Source organism: Sciurus carolinensis, chromosome 12, assembly GCF_902686445.1.
Source record: "Sciurus carolinensis chromosome 12, mSciCar1.2, whole genome shotgun sequence".
Lineage (NCBI taxonomy): Eukaryota > Metazoa > Chordata > Mammalia > Rodentia > Sciuridae > Sciurus > Sciurus carolinensis.
The window spans coordinates 63,804,434-63,828,059 of NC_062224.1; the positions used below are offsets into that span (position 1 = coordinate 63,804,434).

General features: G+C 40.0%; 1 non-coding gene across 1 annotated transcript; it reads left to right on the forward strand.

The window, feature by feature from the left end:
* Positions 1–669: 669 nt before the first annotated feature.
* On the forward strand, positions 670–748 carry Trnat-ggu (transfer RNA threonine (anticodon GGU)). Its single transcript has one exon. It is a non-coding gene; the product is annotated as a tRNA-Thr (tRNA).
* The last annotated feature ends 22,878 nt before the right edge of the window (positions 749–23,626 follow it).

Consider the following 23,626-nt stretch of genomic DNA (forward strand, 5'->3'; position numbering starts at 1 on the left):
TCTCTAATAATGTTATAAAATAGCTCACACCGAGATGCTTCCCAGGACAAACAGACCCTGCCAATAACCACTTCACTCACATATTTGAGGCTTGGCTACCTCAAATACAGTGTTATCTCTACTATTTTTTCATTTTCCCCCATGGGTCCAGGCCCGATAATGCTTTGACACAAGGGCCAAGAACACAAAAAAGCATTAGCAGAAAGGGGGTGGGGTTGTGGCTATTTAAGCAGATTGGCTGTTAATACAAATTATCCTAGTGAGTCATCTCTTCTTAATTGCTCTGAGTACCTGGCCCCAGAACCCAAGGACTATTTACAGTCAGACAGTTACTAAAGGAGGCTCTGCTGGAACCCATGTCATCCAAATCCCTGATTACAGATGGTTAAAACTTGGAGTTCACTAATCTGGGACACCTTATAAGTCTATGCTCACTAATTGCTCAGCCAGGTTTGATAGCAGGGAGTTTCATCATCTGAACACACTAGATTCTGGATTGAAATAGAGCCCATTCGCTTTCCCCCATGCCAACACTCTTTCCCCAGCCCAGCTTCCTATCACCTCCCAATGTCTTCCATCATCTGTTCCCATTCCCTATAGGGCCTGGTGAAATACACATAGGTCTCAAGAACCTTACTAGCATTCCCCAAAATAAGCAGATTCCAGGCTGGGGAGATAGCTCAGTTGGTAGAGTGCTTGCCTGGTAAGCACAAGGCCCTGGGTTTGATCCCCAGCACCCCCCCCCCCAAAAAAAAATAAAAAATAAACAACAACAACAAAAGCAGATTCCTAAACCAAATAGGAAAAAAAATAAGTGCCTGTCTTCTGCAGATATTTGAATTGAGAGGGAAGCAGAGCTCTAAGTTGCTGCAAACTTAAAATATTTGCCTTCTGTGTTAGATGCTTTGCTTTTATAATATATTTAGTCAAAACAACAATACTACATAACCCAATTGCTAACTCAAGATACTGCAACTAAAATAGACCTAGTTGTGGCCCAAAGTCACAAAGCTGGTTAATGCTACAGTTTGGATCTGAAATGCTTCCCAAGACCTATATGTCAAAGGCTTGATCCCCAGTGTGGTACTTGTGGAGGTGGTAGAAACTTTAAGGGGTGGGGCTGGGTGGAAGGTCTTCTGGTCATCAGAACGGGGATAATGGGGACACCGATCTCTCCCTCTCTGTCTTTCACATCTGGCCATCAGAGGAGGAGCTCTGCATCACTATGCACTCCTGGCCACTATGTGGCTACTCATCCCAGGCCTGTGAGCAAAAGGACCAAGAGATTCTATCAACCAAAATGATAATCCAAAAAAACCCCATTCTCTTTAAGTTGATTAGGTCAAGTAATTAATATAGTAAGGAAAAGTTGACTAACACAATGACCAAAATGGAATTTATTTATCTAGGCATGCCTTACTGGAAAACTGGTCCACACATTCTGAGCTTTTACAAATAATGTGACTGATGGGAGCCATGAAGACAAATTGCATGGTTGTTATTATGCATCTTGCACAGCAAATGAGGTAATGTATTTGAAAGGACTGTGTAGCTATAAAGCACTATACAAATGTTATTACCACCATTATGGTTATATTTATTGTCTCTTTGCTTGGGGTGAAACTGCATATATCACAGAATAGACAAATATTCAGAATCACCAGTCCCCAGTGAAGCATGATTAAGGTGGTGATAAGCCACCTTCTCAACAAAGAAGAGAGATGGACCCTCAGTGCACAGTACATTTCTTGACAATAACTCTGAGCTTCAGGTAAATCACAAAACTTATCTTTATTCTGTCTTTCACATCTTTGATTTTCCCTTAGGTCTTTTACTTAGCTGTAGGAGGGCCAATGATTTTGATTCATAGTCTACAGTAATAAGGCAGCTTTAGGAATGTATGCCATTAATGTATATGACAGTTTATAAGAAAATATTGTTTTAAAAAGTTTAACATTTTAATATTTCTGGACCTTAAATATCATTAGAAAAAAATTTTAAATGATACTTGATTGGATCTGCGTGATACTTTATACCATGAAATGTATACATGCAGATATGAAAAATTATTCAGGATTCATTAATACATTTAAAAGGGTAATTATAAAATGATAAATATAGCATGATTACATTAATATCATTCACAAATGTATGTCTAAATATATGTAAAAGGAAAAGTGGTGGCTTGAAACATGCATAGCACGTTGTTAGCTAGTGAGGGAAGAAGTGGGAATACAGACAGTGGGGAGAAAAACATTATAACTTGTTTATAATATTACTGTATTATTCTAGTAATGTACAAGATGGATAAATACACATTATGTAATAAAAATCAGCAATGAATTTTTAAATTACAAACAGTAGTTATCAAAAATGCTGTATAAAACAAATGATGTTTTATTGTTGAAATTAGTCAAAATTTTCAGAGAAAGAATAAATTATCAGATAAATGATATTTTTAAAAATTCCATAACTGAAGAATGTGAAGAATGTTTCTATAATGAAAGGACTCACCAAGTGCCTAGTTAAATGAAAAAGTGAATACATAAATAAAGTGCTTGGTGTTATGAGCTTTCTATCACTGCCACAAAATACATGAGAAAATCAATTTAAATGAGGAAAGATTCTTTTGGCTCACAATTTGAGATTTCAGTCCTTGGTCAGCTGAATCCATTTTTTTACATCTGTGGCAAAACAGAACATCATGACAGAACAAAGCTTATTGTGCCCAGTAAGTAAAGAACAAAAGGAAGGGAATGTGGTCCCAATAACTCCTTCAAGGGAATGCTCCTAATGACCTAACTTCCTCCAAATAAGCTTTTCTTCCTAAAATCTCCACTAACTCCCAAAAACACCATCAACTGACTTCCAAGTCTTCAACACATGAGCCTGTGAGGGCCATTTAAGATACAAATCAGAATGTTCTCTAAGACGGATCATTATGAAATTAAAAATAATAAAAAAGGAGATCTAAAAACTTCTAGAGGGAGAATAAAGATGGCACATAATATCCAGAATCAAAAAGGCACTGGAATACTTATAGCAATACTAGACATTAGGAGTGCAGTAATGTCTTAAAAGTTCTAAAGGATTTTCAACCTATAATGCCATACCCAGCCAAAGTATCCATCAATCGCGATAGTTACGGGAAAATAAAGGCATTTTAAGAAGTGCTAAGGCTCAAAATTATACCTAGAAGCCCATTTCCTCAGAAAGCTTTTGGAATATATTCTTCTTTCATGAAGGAGTACACCAAAAGAGAGCAAAGCATGAAAGCCAGAAAAGCAGAGTGTACAGAACATGGGAAGACAGGAAACAATCTCAGAATAATTATAATAGTAAGTTGTGTTATCATCAGAGTGTCCAGTTGGGGTCCAAGTCCTTGGTGTCCCAAACAAAGAATTAAGCAAGATACACACACATTAACCAGCAAAGTACAGATTTATTGAAGGTGATGGTGAAAGTAGTACTCTGTAAAGTGGAGCAGAGTGGGCCAAGCAAGATAGAGAGGCTCAAGGCCCCAATGTTTGGAAAATAGGTCTTATATCCTGAACTGAGGGGTGTTCTCTTTCTATATGGACCTGATTAAAGACCTTACCCCATTTTCTCCCATTGGTTATCTTATGATACCTGATTAGAATATTTTCTAATTTTCCCCCATTCATTACTTTAGAAAACCTAATTAGAATAGTGCCCATTTTAAAATTTGAACCTGTGGCTGGGAGTTGTCATGGTGGTAAGTCCTCAGTGGCAGGAATTGTCATGGTAATGGGATTTATTATAAACAGAGACGACAGGGTTCCTCTCCTTGTCTTGTCCTCCCTGACTTCTCTCTAATCCCCTGTCTCCGCCATCTTGGTGTTCCCAAACTCCTACCTAACATTTGGACAACAGATGTGACCTGAGCTAGAAAGTAACCAGGGAAGTTAGGACAGGATAATAAAAAGGGTCCAAAGAAGTTCAATGACTTGATATATTTAACAATGTGGGAAGCTATAGGCAACTTTAAGAATAAAACATGACATAGACATAGAAAACTAAGCAAACAACAAAAATATCCAAATATTAATCATATGAAAGTAAAATGTTGCACGTGTAAAAAATTAAATTTAATCATAGCAAACAATTTGTCTAAGCAGAACTGAACATTTCAAAATCACCATAATATCAATGTACTGAGTCTTGATTTAAACAAACATTGTGATTTCATTCTAATGGGAGAATGGTGAGAGGGGATATGGGAGAAACTATTGGGATAAGAGTACTAAGTTCTCATCTCTTATCATATGAAGTCACTAGCCTTGGCCATAAAACTGATAAATTGAGAGTGAGTGTATAAGAACATAATTTTGAAATATGGAGGTAATTACGTAAAGAGGTAGCCAGAGTGCTTAGGAAAAAAAAAATCTGTTACTGCAAATGGAACTCTGGAGTAAAGAAAGAAGGGAAAGGATTTGCTGTTTTCTCCTAAAAGTTTTGTAGTTATCCTTTAAGTTTTTAATCATAATACATATGCCATATATATTTGCTGTCATGATTAAAGTTTTTTTTATTTTAAGAGGATTTTTCTTGTCATTAAAATTATTTAAACACATAATTTTAAAGGGGTTGTGGACTATCAAACCATGTGCAAATATTGCAAGTGTAGTTGCTTTCAAATTTAAGTTTTTACTAAACCAATAACAGCACATATTTTAAAATTTATGATCCCACACTAAAACAAATTAACAAAAAAAAAAAAGAAAAAGATTGGAAAGAAATGCATATATAAACAGTTATTAGTTCCCAGAGTAGAAATACTAGTAATATTTTATTTTCTACACTTTCCTATATTTCCAAGTTTTTACACAGTAACTATATATTGCTTTTATGAAAGAAAAAGAGTTAGTTTTTTGTTTTAAGCATATGGTGATTCATCATCAAATAAATGCCTATTCTTCTGTAACTCTGCCAGGGACCAAACTAAAGAAATTAAAATATAGGAAGGATGCTTCTAATTAGACATAAGGAAAAAGTGTTACTAAATTGCAGAACTGGCTACCTGGGAAGGTTCCAGAAAATATTTCAAACCGAAGTAGACAGCTGTCTTATCAGTGCTAGAAGGAAACGCCAAACAGACCCAACCCAAGTTTCTCTACAGATGTGGAAATTAAGTAATGGGGAGCTTATATGACTGGCTTAAGGACACAAAGCTATTAAGAGCATGGTTGGACTGCTAACCTCTTAATAGCGTTGTGACAAGTGCCATGTCCTTTACACTCCTATGATGGGACTGAACTCCATGAAATGACCTAAATATGATTTAAGGGTCTGGGATTGGATTATATAAATCTTAGTGCCTTAAGTCTGCTCTTCTTTTCCTGTTTCTATCCCCCGCTTTTTTTTTTTTTTTTTTTAATCTTTTCCTGCGTGACCTCTTCTAGAATGTTATACAATAAAATCACAGGGTCTCCTCTAAGGTGTACCTCTTTGACCTGCTGTGCATCTCCCTCTTTTAGAAGTGTATCATATCTAGTGGTAAAACTGTCCCCAAACAACTACTGCAATTAGGGGGTGCTTAGCAAATAAATGCTGTTGATCAATAGTCTCTACACAGCTCACATGTCTTTTAAAAAGAAAACTTAGTCCAGTAAGTTTTAATTTTGTTTGAATTTCTTTTTTAAATAACTGAATTTAAGCAAGACTTTCTACTTAGGTGTTTTCTACATAACTTGTTATATTTTTGGGGAGAGGTGTTCCAAGGATTGAACTCAGGGGCACTCAACTACTGAGTCACATCCCCAGCCCTATTTTGTATTTTATTTAGAGACAGGGTCTCACTGAGTTGTTCAGTGCCTTGCCGTTACTAAGGTTAGCTTTGAATTTGTGATCCTCCTGTCTCACCCTCCTGAGCTGCTGGAATTGCAGGTGTGAACCACTGCGCCCAGCATAACTGGTTATTTTTATGGAACATCATGTTAGTTAGCTTCCCATTACTATTGAGTAAGAGTAGGCCTCGATGGTCAGCAATCAGAAATAATGGGCCCCAGTTGAGATCTTGTTTAAATGTAGAAACCACACCTCAGACCAACTGGGAGAAATAGTAATAAGCACCACCAAGTCCTATCTCAAAAGTAAAATGCCATGTGACTCAGCTGGCGGAATACCTCTAGCCAACTTCTTATCCCAGAGGTGGGAAAATAGAAGGTAGGAATGAACCCAAATAGAAGTTATAGGAAGGTAATAGCCTTGGTGCTCTTTACAAAGCCTATTTTACATAGATTTTGGCCAATGATTTTGGTTCTGTTTTCAATGGCTGTTTTACATAGATTTTGCTCCTGGCTCTACCCAGGACCATGTATAAACTCCTAAGCTAGCACACCAAAATGGGTTTTTCCCCACTCTCAGACCCCCTCCTGCTTGTTGGGAGTTCTTTCTCTTCTCACTTAAATAAATCCTACTGTGTTTATTCTTCCCTCCAGTGATTGTCCATGGATTTTATTCTTCAAAATTTGGGAGACAAGAATCCAAGAAGGAAATTGGTGAAGCGGGGAATCTAGTCTCATCTCAAAACTCTGGTTTCACTATGACAAAATAGCTGAGATAAACAACTTATAAGGAGAAAATGTTTATTTTGGCTGATGATTTTCAGAAGTTTCACTCTGTTTGTTTGTCCCTGTTGCTTTGGGCCTTTGGTGGCATGGTACATCATGGTGGAAACATAAGGTAGAGGAGGTTGCTCACCTCTTGATGGCAAGGAAGCAAAAATGAAGAGGGGAAGGGGCCAGGGTTTCAATATCCCCCTCAAGCGTACAACCCAGAAGGCCTAACTCCCTCCCAGTAGGCCCTCCTCTTAAAAGATTCTACCACCTCCCAATAATGCCATAGGCTAATGACCAAGCCTTTAGCTTATGGGCCTTTGGGGCACAGTTAAACCGTAACAGATACAAACAGGTTTCAACTTTAGAAACTGACTTGAGTTTTGGAAAGAACATTAAAACAGGTGACTGATAAAAGGACATTTGGTTCATCCAACGGCTGGAAGAATTTCTGAACAAAGTGCCACATTAATGAATCATACACACACACACACACACACACACACACACACTCTACACATAAGAATATAAACACAATCATCAGGGGAATAGAATGTAGCTTCAAGGCAGTTCAGGTTTTCCCTAAGTGGCTGGGAAGGGAGGGGTGGGAAGGAGGAGGGGCCTAAAATGTCCTAATAAAATTTTGACAAAAGATGATTTAATGAAGCATGTGTTTTTTTCCAAGAGGTACAAAGAACTAAAAACCAGTTGTGTTACTTGATCCTAACAGTGAGTGTCTTCTATTTTCTAAACTAGAACCAGGAGAATAGTTCCGACATGACAGGCATCTCACATAAAAGACTTCCTGCCGGGGGAACTGAGTGCCATGCGCAGCATATGGGCTTTGGAGCAGGGAGGCCTGGGTGTGAGTTCTGACTGTCCCTTTCAAGCTGTGTGACCTTATGCATGGTTCCTCTGTGTCACACAGTATGGCCCCGAGGACTGGATGAGCCAATACATGGTAAAGCAAACAGCACAGTGCTCGGCAGAGAATAGGTTGGTTTCTTTTCTGTTCCCCTCATAGTTAAAAATCTCCCTTTGGTCTCAAGCACTTCCCACTATCTCTGTACCCCTTTGCTTCCTAGGAACTTCTTGGTGCTGTTCTATCCTTGAATGGACTGTTAGATTTGGTTTCACTTGCAAATTCATGTGTGTATCCTTTCCTTGTTTTATTTCCTTGTTGTCTAGTTTAACATATAAAATCCAGAGGTTATGGGACTTACTTGTTCAATATATAAAACTGTTTATTCAGGTTTAACTCTATGCAAGATACTATAAGAGATAAAAGATGAACAAAGCAGAAGCCCTGCCTTCAATGGTCAGTTATTTGAAAAGTTAGAGCAACATGTCCCTATGTAACTGACCTTTTGGGACAGCATCTCTTAGAGCTATAGCCCTTCAGAAGAGGGAGTCATCATTTCTAAAGCAGTCATCAAAAAGAGTCTCAGAAACAAGGTTACAGATGAGTCGGCCTGGAAGATAGGGCAGTCAAGGGTATGGGCTGCTGCAGATTGATTCTTTTTAACATCACAATGACAAAGAAACATGATCACATAGAGTGAATAAATGGTTGATGGTGGTGCATGACTAGAATATAAGATCTGCATATGTGGGAGGTTTGGTTGGAAAAGGGGGCTGAGGACAGACTGCCAGGAGCCATGAATGACAGTGACAGGAGAATAAGCAGTTTTCTGTAGTTGCATGGAGAGGTTACATGATGAGATGTTTTCCTTACAAACAATCAATCTACTCTTAGCAGGCAATTTGGGTTGGAAAGGGAAGTTCCAGGAGGGATGGAAACTGTTTGGAAGACTATGGTAATAGTCCAGGATTGAGGTCACAGGAACTGAATTGGGGCACTAGCAATGGAATGGAAAGGAAACGAAAGGGATGGATAATTTCAGACATGGCTGAGGATGAACTAACAGATTCTGCCAACCGATTCATTTTGTAGAGTTCTGCATTTGTATCGTTCATGCAAGGGCACCCATTAACGTCTCAGCCAAAGTCCCTTCTCATCTAGCCTATTATTACCCATCAGTTCCCAGTCCAGTCATCCCCTTCTCTTTCCACCAGTATAATTACATGCAATTATGTATCAAGTTTTTATTACTTGATGTAACACGGTTAGCCCATAACATATGGGTCATTCTCTGCCACTAGCATGACATCAGACTTCCCTGAATTTTCTTACGATAGTTTAAAATTCTCCACAAAGGAATCATGTTAAACACCCTGAACCCTAACATTTTCCCCTTGAGCCAGGAGCCTAAAGCTTAGTGTATGCTGTTCAAGGATTGGAACCAAAGGGCATGTTGTATGTCCTTTCTGCAACTGCTGGTGTGTGTGTGTGTGTGTGTGTGTGTGTGTGTGTGTGTGTGCATGTTACCTACGGCTTGATGCTTTCAGGCACCGAATCCACAATAGAAGGCAGGCTCTTCACACTGCTTCTGAGGCTGTCTCCCCAGATGCAAGATCCTTTGTGGTTATCAATGGAAAGGGGATTGAAAATGGGACCACAAGAACAGTGAGAGAGAGAAGAAAAGGGGAAGGATAGAGGTTAAGGGAATTCAGGGGGTGGGTAGGTAGAAAGAGAGAAAAGAGAAGGGGAAAAGAGGAGATGAGAGAGGGCAAAAGGAGAAAGGCAGACAATGCCAGCTTGCCTGGGGGTGGGGAGCTGACCCAGGTTAGGTGGAGAGAAGCTTCGTGGAAACACCTGAGACCTTATAGATGTTGTGTGGCTGTACTCTACTTCCTCATTCCTTTGCTTTTATCTTTATACCTCCATCCTGGCTACTTCATTTCCTTTTTATTTCTCCTTTTCCCCTTCCCCTTTTCTGCTCTTGCTCTTTACCCAGGATTCAGTCTCCTGTATTCCAGGATATTCTGCTTGGTCTATGACTTGAGTTTTTAGGTTTAAATTACTGCTGAACACTGAGCTAATGAATATGCTCAAGGCAACACCCATCCCAGTTCTCTTCTCCTTCCCTCTGTTCCACGCTGACTTTCTCCAAAGGCTGATGGCTGACTCTGCTCTGCACGTGTGCCCTGAGTCTTGCGACTAGGAGATAACCTTCTTTGTCAACAGCGTTCTTGGACCTTGCCAAGTGTACATAGGTGCACTTTCACCTGCCTGACTCCTAGGCAGCCCTAGGCAGCCCTAGACCTGGCTTCCCCTGACACAATGAAGTATAATTCCCCTGAACTTTATAGACCACCTTCTTGTGCAGAATCCAGTGCTTATAACTGAGCACACACACACACCAGGCCTAGAACACACTCAGGTTAAGCTAATGGTCTAACTTGTGTTATAGACTTCAGTTGGTGTTTTAATCAGTTTTTTTCACTGCTGTGACTAAAAGACCTGACAATAGCAATTTTAGAGGAGGAAAAGCTTTTGGATGCTCATGGTTTCAGATGTCTCAGTCCACAGACAAGCCAACTCCACTACTCTGGATCAGAGGTAAAGAATATCATGGCAGAAGGACATGGAGGAGAAAAGCTACTCAGGATATTTCATCAGGAAGGAGAGAGAGAGAGCGAACTTAGTTCACAAAATATATATTTTAAAGGCAAGCCCCGAATGACCCACCTCCTCCAACTATACCCTACCTGCCAACAGCTACCACCCAGTTAATCCCTAGCAGAGTATTAATGCACCAATTAGGGTAAGGCTCTCATAACCCAATCATTTCACCTCTAAACTTTCTTGCATTGTCTCACACATGAGCTTTTGGGGGACACCTAGCAACTAAACCCTAACTGTTGATGTTGCCTGAATTAGGGAGCAGCAGATGCATAGGAAGAGCACTTCATTCATTTCCATGTTTATTGCTAAATCCATGTTTGTCCCACATAAAAAGGACTCCTGGCAGGTAGTGTTAATGTGAGCAGGAGATAGGGAACCCAGAGGGAACATGTGCTCTGCTAATGGAGGCACCCACAAATGCATGCATTTCTCTTTCAGTTCATTCATCAAATATACATCCACTGAGAGTGGAGAGGGGGTGGGTGTAGGAAAGATGGTGGAATGAGACAGATTTCATCATCCTGTGTACATGTATAATTACACCAATGGTGTGAATCTACAATGTGTACGACCATAGAAACGAAAAGTTGTACCCCATTTGTGTACAATGAATCAAAACACAGTCTGTAAAAATAAAAAAATAAAAAAATTAGCCCCCAAATAAAAAAGATATAAAAAAGAAATATACATTTTATAAGATAGTCAGATGCATAAACAAATAATTAAAATACAATGGAGAGGAAAGCAACAAACTGGGAAGGTTAGATGAGCCAGGAGTTGGTCTTAAAGGAAGAATGTCCCATCACCTCATGTGAAGAAAGTGGACAGAAAGCAGCAAACAACATACCAGAGCACAAAAGATCCTGGGCTTGTTATGGATGGGGAATAAACCCACTGTGGTATTATCACAAGGGTTTGTACATGGTGGTGGGAAGGTAATAAGCAGAGAGGGTCAAAATGTAGGAAGGGAAAAACTCACAAAGGGCCTTGCATGTGGAATGTAGCTGGGATTGACATTAGAAACAACAGGAGTCAGGGAAGAATTTTAAAATTAGTTGGTAATAAGACATTCTGAAATCTGAAAACTACAATAGCCCAAGCAAGGAAAATGGAAATAATAAGTTATAGCTGGGGTTGGCTTCCATTTCTTATAAAGAGACAGAGAAAATATTCTAGGTATTGGGGGATTATTTTGTGTCTGTCATAAATAGTAATCTCTGTCATGGTAGCCAGAGACAATACCTGAGAAAATAAGCATGGTTGTTCCAATAAAACTTTATTTTCTAAAGCAGACTGTGGGCCATAGTTGATCTGCAGGCCCTGGTGTGCTGACCCTTGAGTTACAGGAATGTTTCAGAACAGAATGCTTCCCTGTGTATACGAAGAGGGCAACACTGGGTTTGACGCTTTTTCCACAACTGGAATGGGAGATTGTAATATTTTCTCAGAGTAATCCTTCCCTGTCAGGGGCAAAGGGACACATTTACCAACATCATGATCACAGTTCCATGACCATGAAAGAGGAAAAGAATGAACCAGGAACAGATTCAGGAAAGAATTGAGCCCATGCACCAAAACAATGGGACTGGCAACATGGTGTGCCCACAGAAGCAGCCAAATGCAAATGAAAAACTCCAGGTTTACGAAGAAAAGAATAAAGCTGCCACTCAGTGACCAGGCTTCTTTGAAGCATTTGAGGTGATATTACATTGAATCGTGGTTTCTGAAAAGTATATCTTATTGAGAATCTCATGAATTCTCAGATTCAGAGATGGGACAGGAAGTGGGGCAATGTCTTATGTGTCTTATAGCTAGTCACAGATATTCACTGTAGCAGCAATCTCAGGCCATTGAAGGTCCCCTTTGTCCATCCTAGACCTGAATACTTCTAGTGCTGTGGTATCCACAGTTGTCCAAGGACGCCAGCCCTATTGTTGATGAGGGCTGACTCTTAAGACCTATTGCTATTGTAATGGTTTAGATATGAGAGTGTCCCCCTCAGATTCATGGGTGAGACAATGAAAGAATGTTCAGAAATTAACTGATCAGATAATGAGAACTGTAACCTAATCAGTAGCTTAATCTACTGATATGGATTAACTGGGTGGTGACTGTAGGCAGGTAGGGTATGGCTGGAGGAAGTAGGTCACTGGGGGGTCTGCCTTTGAGGTTTATATTTTGTCCCTGGTGAGCAGACTGCAGATCAATTTCTCTCCCCCGCCACCACCTCTTTCTGATTGCCATATCCTGAGGTGCTTTACTCTGCCACACCTTCTTGCCTTGCTATTCTTCCTCACCTCAGGACCCAGAGTAATGGAGTCAGTTGACCATGGACTGAACCTCAGAGACTATGAGCTAAAATAAATTTTTCCTCCTTTAAATTGTTTCCATTAGGTATTTTGGTCACAGCAACACCAAAAATTGATAAAATCAGCTGTCCAGCTAGATCCTTCTGAGGTTGAACTCTGAGCCTAGAAAGTAGGCAGCAAGTAGATAACCCATGTTCCTGAGTCAGAAAGGTCCTGGTTTGGATCCAATGTGAACTTAGGGAGTTACTTAATCTTCTTGGTTTATAGGTGTCTCATCTGTTAATTGAGGAAAATTCTTTTCTCGTGTGGTGTAAAGATTAAATGAGTTGTTATGCAAAAAGCATTTAACAACAAATCCCCCATAAATTAAGTGCTGGAAAACATGAGTAATTAGCATTATGTTTTTACTTCTTTATCTGCTTTAGGAGATCTTGAGGCCATACAGGTAGAATGGGGACCTTGGGTAATTTCAGAGGGATACTGCTTAGTGCATAGGGCCAATATTAATATCTGGAAGCCACCTGGTTGTGTGGGCTTTGGAGCCAAGCCAAGAGCTATATATACATAGCTTTCCTCATTTGATACCCAACAGAATTCTGAAATTCTGGGGTAAAGGGCCTTTTTTTTTTTTTTTTTATGCTATGTAAAGGAATCAAGGCTGGGATAGGTTAGTGAACTTCCCAACAGTGCCACAATTCATTAAAACCAAATTAGGACACAAACCACGGTTTGTGCAGAACAAGTTTATTCTTTTTCTTACCGTATCACACAGCCATGCTTTATGCCTGTGGCTTATTGCCACTGCCTTGTTTGTGTTCAGCCCCTCCCCTTAGATTGTGAGTTCCTATTAGACAATGATCTTGTAAACATTTCTGTACTTCTTCTAATGCACAACTCAATATCTTGCCCATGTGGGGATTCCTAGATATTTTTAATGAATGACTTTGCATCCCATCTAGTCTATCTGAGATTCCTTCTCTTTCCACATATGATTTTTCCCTAGCTGTGGGATACCTAAGCGACCTTGGGTATACTAAAGCATGGCTGTGCTAGCCTTAGCAAGTCCATAAAGCCAGGGTGAAGCGAACCTGCATGGTGGGGCAGCCAGTGAGTGAGTACTACAGTGCAGGTCTCAATGTCTACTTCTGCTTCCCCAGACTGGGGAACAATGTCCAAGCACCCAGCATAATTTTCTCTTCCATTGGTCTATTTAGTGGGAGAAAGACTTCCTGGAATCACCAGAATTCCTTTTGCTCTAGTTTCTTAGCCTGACATAAAGTGGGTGAATGGCTATCATTGAGGAAAAATAGTGTTTGCAGCAATGAGTGTCTTAGTCTCAGTTCTCATGAGACAACCTCAGCAGGGTGCCCTGATTAGGTCATCGGATAACATTTGGATGAGCTCTGAACTTCTTTGCATGTTTATCCAGACCTCTGAACTATAAGATCTTTGCTTATTGCAACTCACCATGAAAAAAGAAAAGTATGACTATATGAGAAAGGTATTTTAATGTTAAAAAAACAAACAAAAAACTTGAATTAAATGACTGTGACTTTCCTAAGCACTTCTATTTTTAAGCAACTGCTTTAGCTTGAATAACAAGGAACTTTTCTAACTTCAATACCCCTATTTTTTCCTGCCCTTCCTCCAGTCACATTGGTTCAGCTACCACCCAAGTAACCTGGAGAAAATGTAAAGACCTGAAAGTGAGTGCACCCCCAAAACTTCCCTTTGCAGTTTGTCTGGAGTTGTAGTGACGAACCCTTCATGGCAAAGGAGATGCACAAGTATTTTCAGAAGCATTGAAGGTGATGACTTAAATCCTAACTTTACAATGAAGGCTTCCTTTAGTTAGAGTGCTTAAAGGTACTCAGACCGTTTGTTTTGTACACAAGTGTGTCTATGCAGGTGAGCAAAGCAGCATTACAGGTGCCATTAGAGTGAAGAGCCAAGTTCCTAATGAGGTTTGCAAGCATGTTAAGATTCAAAGATCAATTATCGAGCCCCAAGATCCTCTTCTGTACAAACACAGATCAGTAGGAACAACCATCATGGGCACATTTTAACATGCAGAAAGTCAGATTTTTTTTCATTTGTCTGGATTTGAGGGGGTAACACTGAGAGTGCTGAGGAATTGGTCATGTTTGCAGGCAGGAGCAGGAAAGCGTAATGGGTGGATTTGAAAGTGTAGGTGCATCTAGTTTGGTTCCACAATCTTGGCTATTGTGAATTGAGCTGCTATAAACATTGATGTGACTGCGTTACTGTAGTATGCTAACTGAAACTAGATGCCCTTCAACAGATGAATGGACAAAGAAACTGTGGTATATATACAAAATGGAACACTATTCAATCATAAAGAAGAATAATATTATGGCATTTGCAGATAAATGGATGGAATTGGAGAATATCATGCTAAGTTAAATAAGCCAATCCCAAAATACCAAAGGCAGAATGTTTTCCCTGATAAGTGGATGATGATATATAATGGGGGGTGAGCGAAGAATGGAGGAACTTTAGATTACATAGAGGGAAATGAGAGGGAGGCGGGTATAAAAAATGGTGGAATGAGACAGACATCATTACCATATGTACATGTATGATTACACAATGGTATGAATCTACCTCGTGCACAACCATAGAAACGAAATGATGTATCCCATTTGCATACAATGAATCAAATGCAATCTGTAAAAAATAAATAAAATAACAATCGTTTGAAAAAATAAAAAAGAAAGTGTAGGTGCACATCTCAGTCTGGGGAGATTTTCAATTTTCTTGACATATAAATAATCATGCAAAGTTCATTTCACTGCAATTTAGACCATGCTGTTTGTTTTTTGATTTGTCAGCTCCCAGGAGGTTTTTGTGTATATGGGGTCCTGATTTCTAGACCTCAAGCATAAGAAAAACAAAAATGGCTACTGCTGTTGTCCCTTTGTTGTGTGTAGAGCTGTTTATAAATAAACCTCAATTAACCATCGTTTCTAAGACCTAAAGGAAAGCCTTGCTGGTCTTGACTCTGTTAACAAAGCGTGTGCTTGGGCTGAAAGTAATTAAATGGACTGAGTGCAATTGTCAGAGCTCCAAGGGTTGAAATACTATCTCTTGCCAGGGCAAGAGTAATAGCAGAGCTCCTTTGTTGGATACATAATGAAAGAGACAGGTGGGAAGAAAGCCCGTTGTCAGCAGTAGAGATAACTTTGGTGTACCTGGGATTTGTTATAAATGTATTTTGATGGCTTATTATGTCAGGAAGAGTGTTTCCTTATCTTCAGGGCTATTCAGCAGAACAGAGGAAATAATTCCAGTGGGACATTCATTTATCTAGATGTGGGTCTCCAATAGAGATAATAGGGAGAGGGTATCATATAGACCAGGATGTTAAATTTACACACTCTTCTTTATTAATCTCTGGTCTTACCTGAATAGTCTGTGTAGGTGGAAAGATGGGGATGGTCACCACTGGATATTTGGGAAGGTTTGAGAACAATCATTGAAGAGTAATCATTTTCAAGATAGGAATTTTTTAAATGACACTTCACTCTAGATATAAGGGATTTTTCCTTTCTGCTTAAGATGAAATGGCAGGTAATGGGGAAGTCATTCCCATGAGTTCAAAAGCCTGGGGAGTCCTGGGTTGGACAAGCTGAGAGGGTTTCCTTGCTTTGGAACAGTCTTTCATCTGCTGATGTGCACTATAGCTCTGCAGTGGGTTACACTGTGTCCTGGGGAGCTTTTCCAAAACTCACTTGACTGTAGGCCCTTTTAAGCTGCTTGCAGGATTAATTTGTATTACATGGAATATATTTTGAAAAATGATATTTTACAGCAATGCATTTTTCTTCCACAGGTCTTGACATCTTTTTACCCTGGTCACTATTCTTTAAAAATATGAAATAGCACACTGAGGGTGTAACTCAGTAGTAGAGCACTTGCATAACATGCCTAAGACTCTGGGTTCAATACCCAGCACTGCAGGAAACACAAGCATGCACACACACACACACACACACACACACACACACAGAGACACAGACACACAAAGTAGCAAAATATGTAGGATAGCAAGTCAAAAGATCTCGTGTACAACATGAGAAACTTTAGTTAGTTATAGTGCATCATATTCAGGATTTTTGCTAAATTAATTAATTATTGCTACTTTTGTCCCAAGGGGGAAATGAGGAAACTACATGAGATGATGGACATGATAATTTATTACAGTGACCACTTTATTATACAAATTATCACATAATGTTGTATACCTTAAACATACCCTAATAAAATTTTCTTTTAAAAATACATTTAAGAGCTATCCAGATGTGGCTGGATTAGTTACATTTTCGGGTCCTCAACCGATCACACCCTGCCTGTTAACTAAAGATCAATGGCCAGATGGTGTTAGTCCCCGGTCTCAGACTTGGCTTCACCCAGTGCATGTCATAGTAGCTGGGCCCGGAGATCTCAACAACTGCTTTCAGAATGCACGGAGATTCTCTCTCCTGCTGACATGGTTAGATCAGGAAGGTAAGAGACCTGAGGAAAATTGTCTCTTGGCCATTTTCTTGGTTCTTTCCCAATTTTTCTTTCTGAACTTTTATCCTTCCTTCTTTACCTCAGGGCAAATGTCATACTTAATATGCAAAATTGTGGTCTTCATTTATTTATTTATTGGCTTTCTTTTGAAGTGCCAGTGATTGAACCCAGAATCAGGCACATGCTAAGCAAGCACTCTACCACTGAGCTACAAGCCTAGACCCTGTTCTACATTTAAATGATTGCAATTCTAGGAGAAGTGATCCCTTATGAATAGGGATTCTTTGAATTCTCTTTTACTCATTACATCCATGGGGGTTAAAAAAAGACGAAAGGGAAAAGATAATGGTCTGCCCAATGGAATGAGTTTTTGATGATGCCACATTATGCATAGGGACAACTTGATTGAAAGTCCTTAGGAACATTCCTGGTTTCTGAGCACTTCTCTGTTCAGGTGTTATGGGTTTTTCCTTCTTCACCTAGGCATGAATCTAGACTGCATGTTAAACATCTCTAGGCTTCTGAACTACTCAACTGTTTATGGATGCATAACAAACCACCCCAAAACTTAATGGTCTCACATACAGTTATTTATAATCTATCAAGATTTTCTTGGGCTTAGCTGGGCAGTTCTGTTCTGCATGGAGCTGGCTGGGGCACTCATGTGATCATACTTAACTGGATACTTGGATACTTGACTAGGGTTGGAACATCCAAGATGGCATTCGAATGTCTGCAGATGGTGCTGACCATTATCTGAGGAACTTCATGTCCCCTTTACAGAGCTCCTCTTCTTTTACTCATTTAGACTGACTTCCTTAAATGCATGGAGGATGAGATCCAAAAAAGCAAACCTTGGACTGCTTCTATCACATTTTATTGGTCTAACAAGTCAAAAGACCAGCCCATATTCAAAGGGAGTGCAAATAAATTCCACTTCATGATGAGAGGAACAATGGCAAAGATGAGATGTGCATCTTTAAACACTTGACCACAATAACTGTCCTTGGATACATGCGTAACCCAGAGACAAATTCAGCAGAATAGAACATATCCCTATGCTCCAAATTTGCCAACTCCAGAGAAAAGAGGTCAGAACTCAGACTCACAATGCTATTCTTTTATGAGCATCCTGGGTGGGTATCTACAAATGAGAATGATGTTGCTCTAACTTTCATGACTCAAAAAATGAAAAGCAAGCTCTCTGATATCAGGGCTAAGCCCACAGTGTCCTATTGCCAAAACTTTTTTCTGCCGAAGGAAAATGTAGCAAGAACACTTGATGCCCAACATCACAATACTTTGGAACATCGATGTTTGACAGATTTCCCCAATTACTCTCCAAATGTTTGGAGCATAGTAAGTCCCAGACTTATTTTTAGCTCTTGGGGACAGATAGGAAGTTCCTTATCATTTTCCGGAAACTTGGGGGAAGTTAAAGATAATTGTGGCTAAAGGTGCTGAAAACGGGCTTCTCTCTGCAAGAACTTCACACATTCAAGTTCTACTCCTTTACTGACAGAGCACTGAGAATTTAAAAGTGACAGTTTGAGTAAAGAATAAATTCTAATATAAGCATTGCCCCCATTCCTTTAATATATCAGATCATTAACAATCAACTAGTACAAGTAAAGGTATGACTAAGAGTTTAGAAATCATGAATAGCCATGGTTCATTATGCTGTCAAATGCTCTGAGTTGGGAGGGGTGGGGGGGAAGGGGAAAAAATAACAGAATGAATCAAACAACATTACCCTATGTAAATTTATGATTACACAAATGGTATGCCTTTACGCCATGTACAAACAGAGAAACAACATGTATCCCATTTGTTTACAATAAAAAAAAATTATGAAATAAAATCATCCTTGACAAAAAAAAAAAAGAAAAAAAAATGCTCTGAGTATGGACCAAAAAATGTACCCAGTTATTGAAAAGGAGATTTCAAGTAGACAGTAGGAAAACTATTGAACTCTTAAATTTTGGGATGGATGACCAAGAGCTATTTGACCTATTTAGCAGAGCTTTAGGAATACATCAGGTAATAGCTACTAAGTTGTCTTGGTTGATGGCCCTGCAGGAGTTTAGGGAGGATGTATTTTATGACTTTCTCAAATCATTTTTTTCCTCTCCCAAACTTTCTGCTCATAGCTATCGTATGTTTTCTTCTGACAATATTCATTAAGCCGTGAGATACAAAGATATTCATGTGTATTTGCATTTAAATTGCTTTCCCCTTTGAATCTAGATAACACCTGGGGCTTTATTAGTGAGCTCATTAGAAGTGGCTACCATGTGGAGGTGAAGCTGGAATGAGAAGCAGGTCACTCTGTACACACTCAAAGCCTGCCCAAACCAGAGCCTGGAAGATAGGACGGACTGGAGAGTCTGAGTACTTTTATTCCCAGGAGTCCTGCCTGAAACAAGCCTGCATCTCACACAATACTTCTAGGCATAACCATCAACTCAGGCTCCATGCTCTAAAAAGAAAAAAATTCTGAACACTCGGCTCATTGGATTGTCACTGCTAATGAGAGTTTGGCTTTCACTTTTTTCCAGTCAATTTAATCAAAACAGCTTTACTCATTTCTGCTAATGATTTGGCTTGTGGGATGCAAGTTGTAGAGTTTGAATGGGTTTATCAGGTTCACTCCTTTTTGTCATAGTCAAGGGCAGGTAAAGCTTACCAGTAGGTTGGCTTGGGGGATCCATGTATTTTAGGCTTTTAGAATAGCCATTACTAGCTGCTGAAGGGCATTAGGACTTGTTAGGGCCTGTGACTCCATTCTGGATCCAGGCTCCCATCTGCTGGAGGATGCCTCTGCACTCTCAAGCTTGGTTGGTGATTACTGCAATCCCATCACGTCCACAAGGAAGCCTCTATTCAGCTTAGGTCACTCAGAGTCCAGGGAAGCCTGCCTGGCTTTGCCATAGTGAGTCAGCATAATGAAGACTGAACCCAACATTTTCCACTCTTATATAGGACTCCATAAGTATTTCGTATTTTTAAATTTTATATATTTTTATTTGTTCATTTGAGGCATATATGATAGTAGAGTGTATTTTTGCACACTTTACGTACATGGAGTATAATGTATTCTAATTAGGATCCCACTCTTGCAGTTGTTCATGATGTGGAATTTCACTGGTGGTATATTCATATTACACAAGTCTTTCTAAGTTTTCAGTGTTGAATAAAACCACTTCTCTTTCATATTCTTTCCTCTGTCTCTCCCCACTCAAACTTGTGTGACCATATTTTGAAAATTAATTACATCTGTTTAACTTTTTAGAGTGAATTCTTCTTTTCTGGCTAGACCTAGCTCCCCCAGGTCCTCTAGCAAGTTAGATACCTAGACTTCATCCCTGGCCTGCCATCCATCTCTCTCCCCTGTGAATAGCTTATGCAAAATATGTGGGTGGAGTCAGATGGTGGCTCCTGTAATCCAGCCCAGGAATATCATCAATTAAACTATGTGAAATATAGAAAGGTCTGGTCTGTACTTATCAGAACTTGTGACTCCAATCTGGGTGGGTCTGTTTTTCATCCCAGATTGGGTAATTCATCCACCATTTTTTCGTTTTTCTTTCAACACATTTTAAAGAATTCTTCTATTTTCAGAAAATATTTCTAGAGACCCAATTAGGGAGAGGCAGAATGTGGACTATAAAAAAACACTCCTTCTTGGATTCTAATGTCAAAACTGCCCACCAAACTGTGTAAGATGTGGGGTCTGGAGAAACTAGAGTTGGGGAGGTCACAAACAGCCGTCCTTACCCAGATTCCCAAGCAATCAACTATAAGGTGCTCTGTCTGGGGTACTGGTAGATTGATAATAAAAAATGCATTCTAGCACAAGAATTGGGGGGAATAGCATTCCCCACTCTTTCTGCTGTCAAATGATTTATCTTTATTATCAATATCCACAAAGTCCTCTTAAGTCAAACTTGTGATCCTTCCAGGCATCAGTAAAAAGTGACCATTCAATTACAGTACATGACCAAAAGATTTTAAAAAGCCCTGTTTCTGAAAATGAAAGAGATGGGGAAAATAAGCACTTTGTGTATTATGCTACAAAAGTAGAATTCTCTTCATTTCAGACCAAAAAGTTGCAATCAGTCAATAGCACGCATCAGAAAGCCATAACCATGCCGGAGCTTTACACACGTGGTTTAATTGTATCCCTGCAACACAACCACCCTACAAGGCAGGCTTTTGTTAGCCCCCAACTTACAGGTGAGGAGTCTAAGCTCAGAAGTGTTTCTATAACTTGACAAAGAACATGCAGCTCTGAAGCAGTAAAGGCAGGAGCCCATCGGCTTCCCAAGCTCAGAATGCCTCTGTGTGTGACTCCTCACCAAAATGTATTTCAGCAAAATTTGAATTCCTGGGTCACTTATCCATAGCAAGTATGGAAAACAGGATAGAGAAAACTCATGCTAGAAAACCAAAAACCAAGAGACAACCAGCAACAGGACAAGGCCGTGGGATATCTGTGGCTTTGGGATCACCTGAATTTGCTTCTTTCCTTCTACAGGTACTACTATAAGTTCTCTTTGTGCCCCTGGAGAGTAGTGGGAGAGAGATGGTTGTGAACTGTGTGGCATGTCAGAGGCTCCTTGGAATGAGGAGGATTGCAAGTTCAGAGCCAACCTCAGCAAAAGTGAGATGCTAAGCAACTCAGTGAGACCCTGTCTCTAAATAAAATACAAAATAGAGCTGGGGATGTGGCTCAGTGGTTGAGAGTGTCCCTGAGTTCAATTCTCAGTACCAAAAAAAAAAAAAAAGAAAAAGAAAAATGCCAATGGACCAAGGTGACTGGTTTGCCAAAGGTTTGCTTGAACCCTGAATGGTGCTTGAAGAAATTATTCCCAGAACTCTTTCCCATGAAGGGAACCTTGGTGTATCCAAAGCAACTTCCAACTTTGAGTTCAGAAGTGATGTTCGTAGATTCTCCTTGATGTTTCCTGACACGCTTGACATTCCAAGTTTCTCATTCAAACCCAGGGAGACAGAAAAACTGGTTCTGGAGAGAAGTTAAGTGGCAGAAGTAGGGGAGTCAAGTGAGCACTTGCTGTGGTCACTGACATTTCCCACCTCCCCCCAGGACAGCCCCTGCCACCACACACCTCCTGGGCTGACTCATGTCCACTGTGAGTGGTCATCTTTCTTCCTTTCTATGACATGCCATCTTTTTGCAATGACAGGGCATATCCAAATTTTTCATTGCTTCAGCTTTTCCCTTGCCTTTCTATTATCTAAATATAAATTACAACCTTCCCAAGAGAGCATTTTGGTAGGGGTAGGGTGGAAGAAGGAGCCCAAATGAGAGAATGTCTTGATTCAAAATCCATTTTTTCTGTAACTTTTGGAACTTGGGAGCATCCACTTCATGTTGACGTTTCAAAATGAATCTGTGAGGACACTGGTGAGGGATTCGATGATGACACTGCATTTCTGAAACTCTTTCACAAGATGACTGAGGAGACAATTTATCATATTGACTCATTCCAGTTTGGCCACTGCTGTCAGTCGGGGTCTGTATCTCTGGACTGCACTCTCTGGTACTTAGCACTGGTTTGGATGCCTCTATCTTGCTCACCTTTACCCCTGACTCCTCCTCCTGTCCCGGGGACTTCAGTCTGCATTGGGTACTGATCCCTCTGCAACTGTGCAACTGTGATGGACAAGGCAATCTGCTGTTGGACAATGGCCAGATGACATCACTCAGTTTCACTTCACTGTTTTCCCCAAGTGAACTGGGCCAAGTGTATTGAGGCAAAAAGGTCATGTGTGGCTCAATACCAGGGTGCAGCCCTTGAAGCATAAAGAACATCCCATGGGTAGGACAGAGGCCCAATGTTGGGCTGGTCACGTACGCCATAAACCTTACATAAACCAAGCCCAGTAGCGTTTTCATACCAGCTTTTGTCGTTGTGACTCTAAGATGGACACAGTGATTTTTGCAAAGGCATTTGTCTTCCTATGTATAGAATACATCAGTAATTGGAATGAAAATTAAAGCAGTCTATAGTGTTTTGTGGGTTCTGGGAACTTCACAGTGTCTTCTTAGTGCCAGTTTGGATTTGGTAGTATGGACACTGCCAACTTAGAGTTTTATTTCAGAATTTGTACAAAAGGCTAGATTTCATACTCACAGCAAGACTGAGAAATAGGGATGGGATGGAATTAGTGACCACTAGCACATGGCCCAGGGTAGGGGTGGGAGGGGAGTGAAGAGTGCTTCCTGACTATAACAGGGTGCTGTGGATCATTGCCTTAGGGGACTAGAGGAGATGGTGTATTGGTTATCTAGTGCTGAATGTTTAGTACCCCAAAATTTAGAAACTTAAAATAATTATTTATTCTCATAATTTCTTTGAAGCAGGAATTCAGGAAGAGCATGTCTGGTAGTCCTGGCTCAAGGATTCTCAGGAAGTCACAATTGAATGTTCATCACACCACAGCCACAGAAAGGCTTCCAAGATGGAGGTGGCTCCTTCCCCATGGAACTGGCTTTTGTTGGAAAGCTCCAGTTCTTGTCCACCTGAACCTCATGAGATTACTTGAGTGTCTGTGTGGCAAGGCATATGGCTTAGCCCAGAGTGACTGATCCAAGAGTACAAGCCAGAAGCTTAGATGCCCTTTTATGACCTTGCCTTAGAAGTTATACA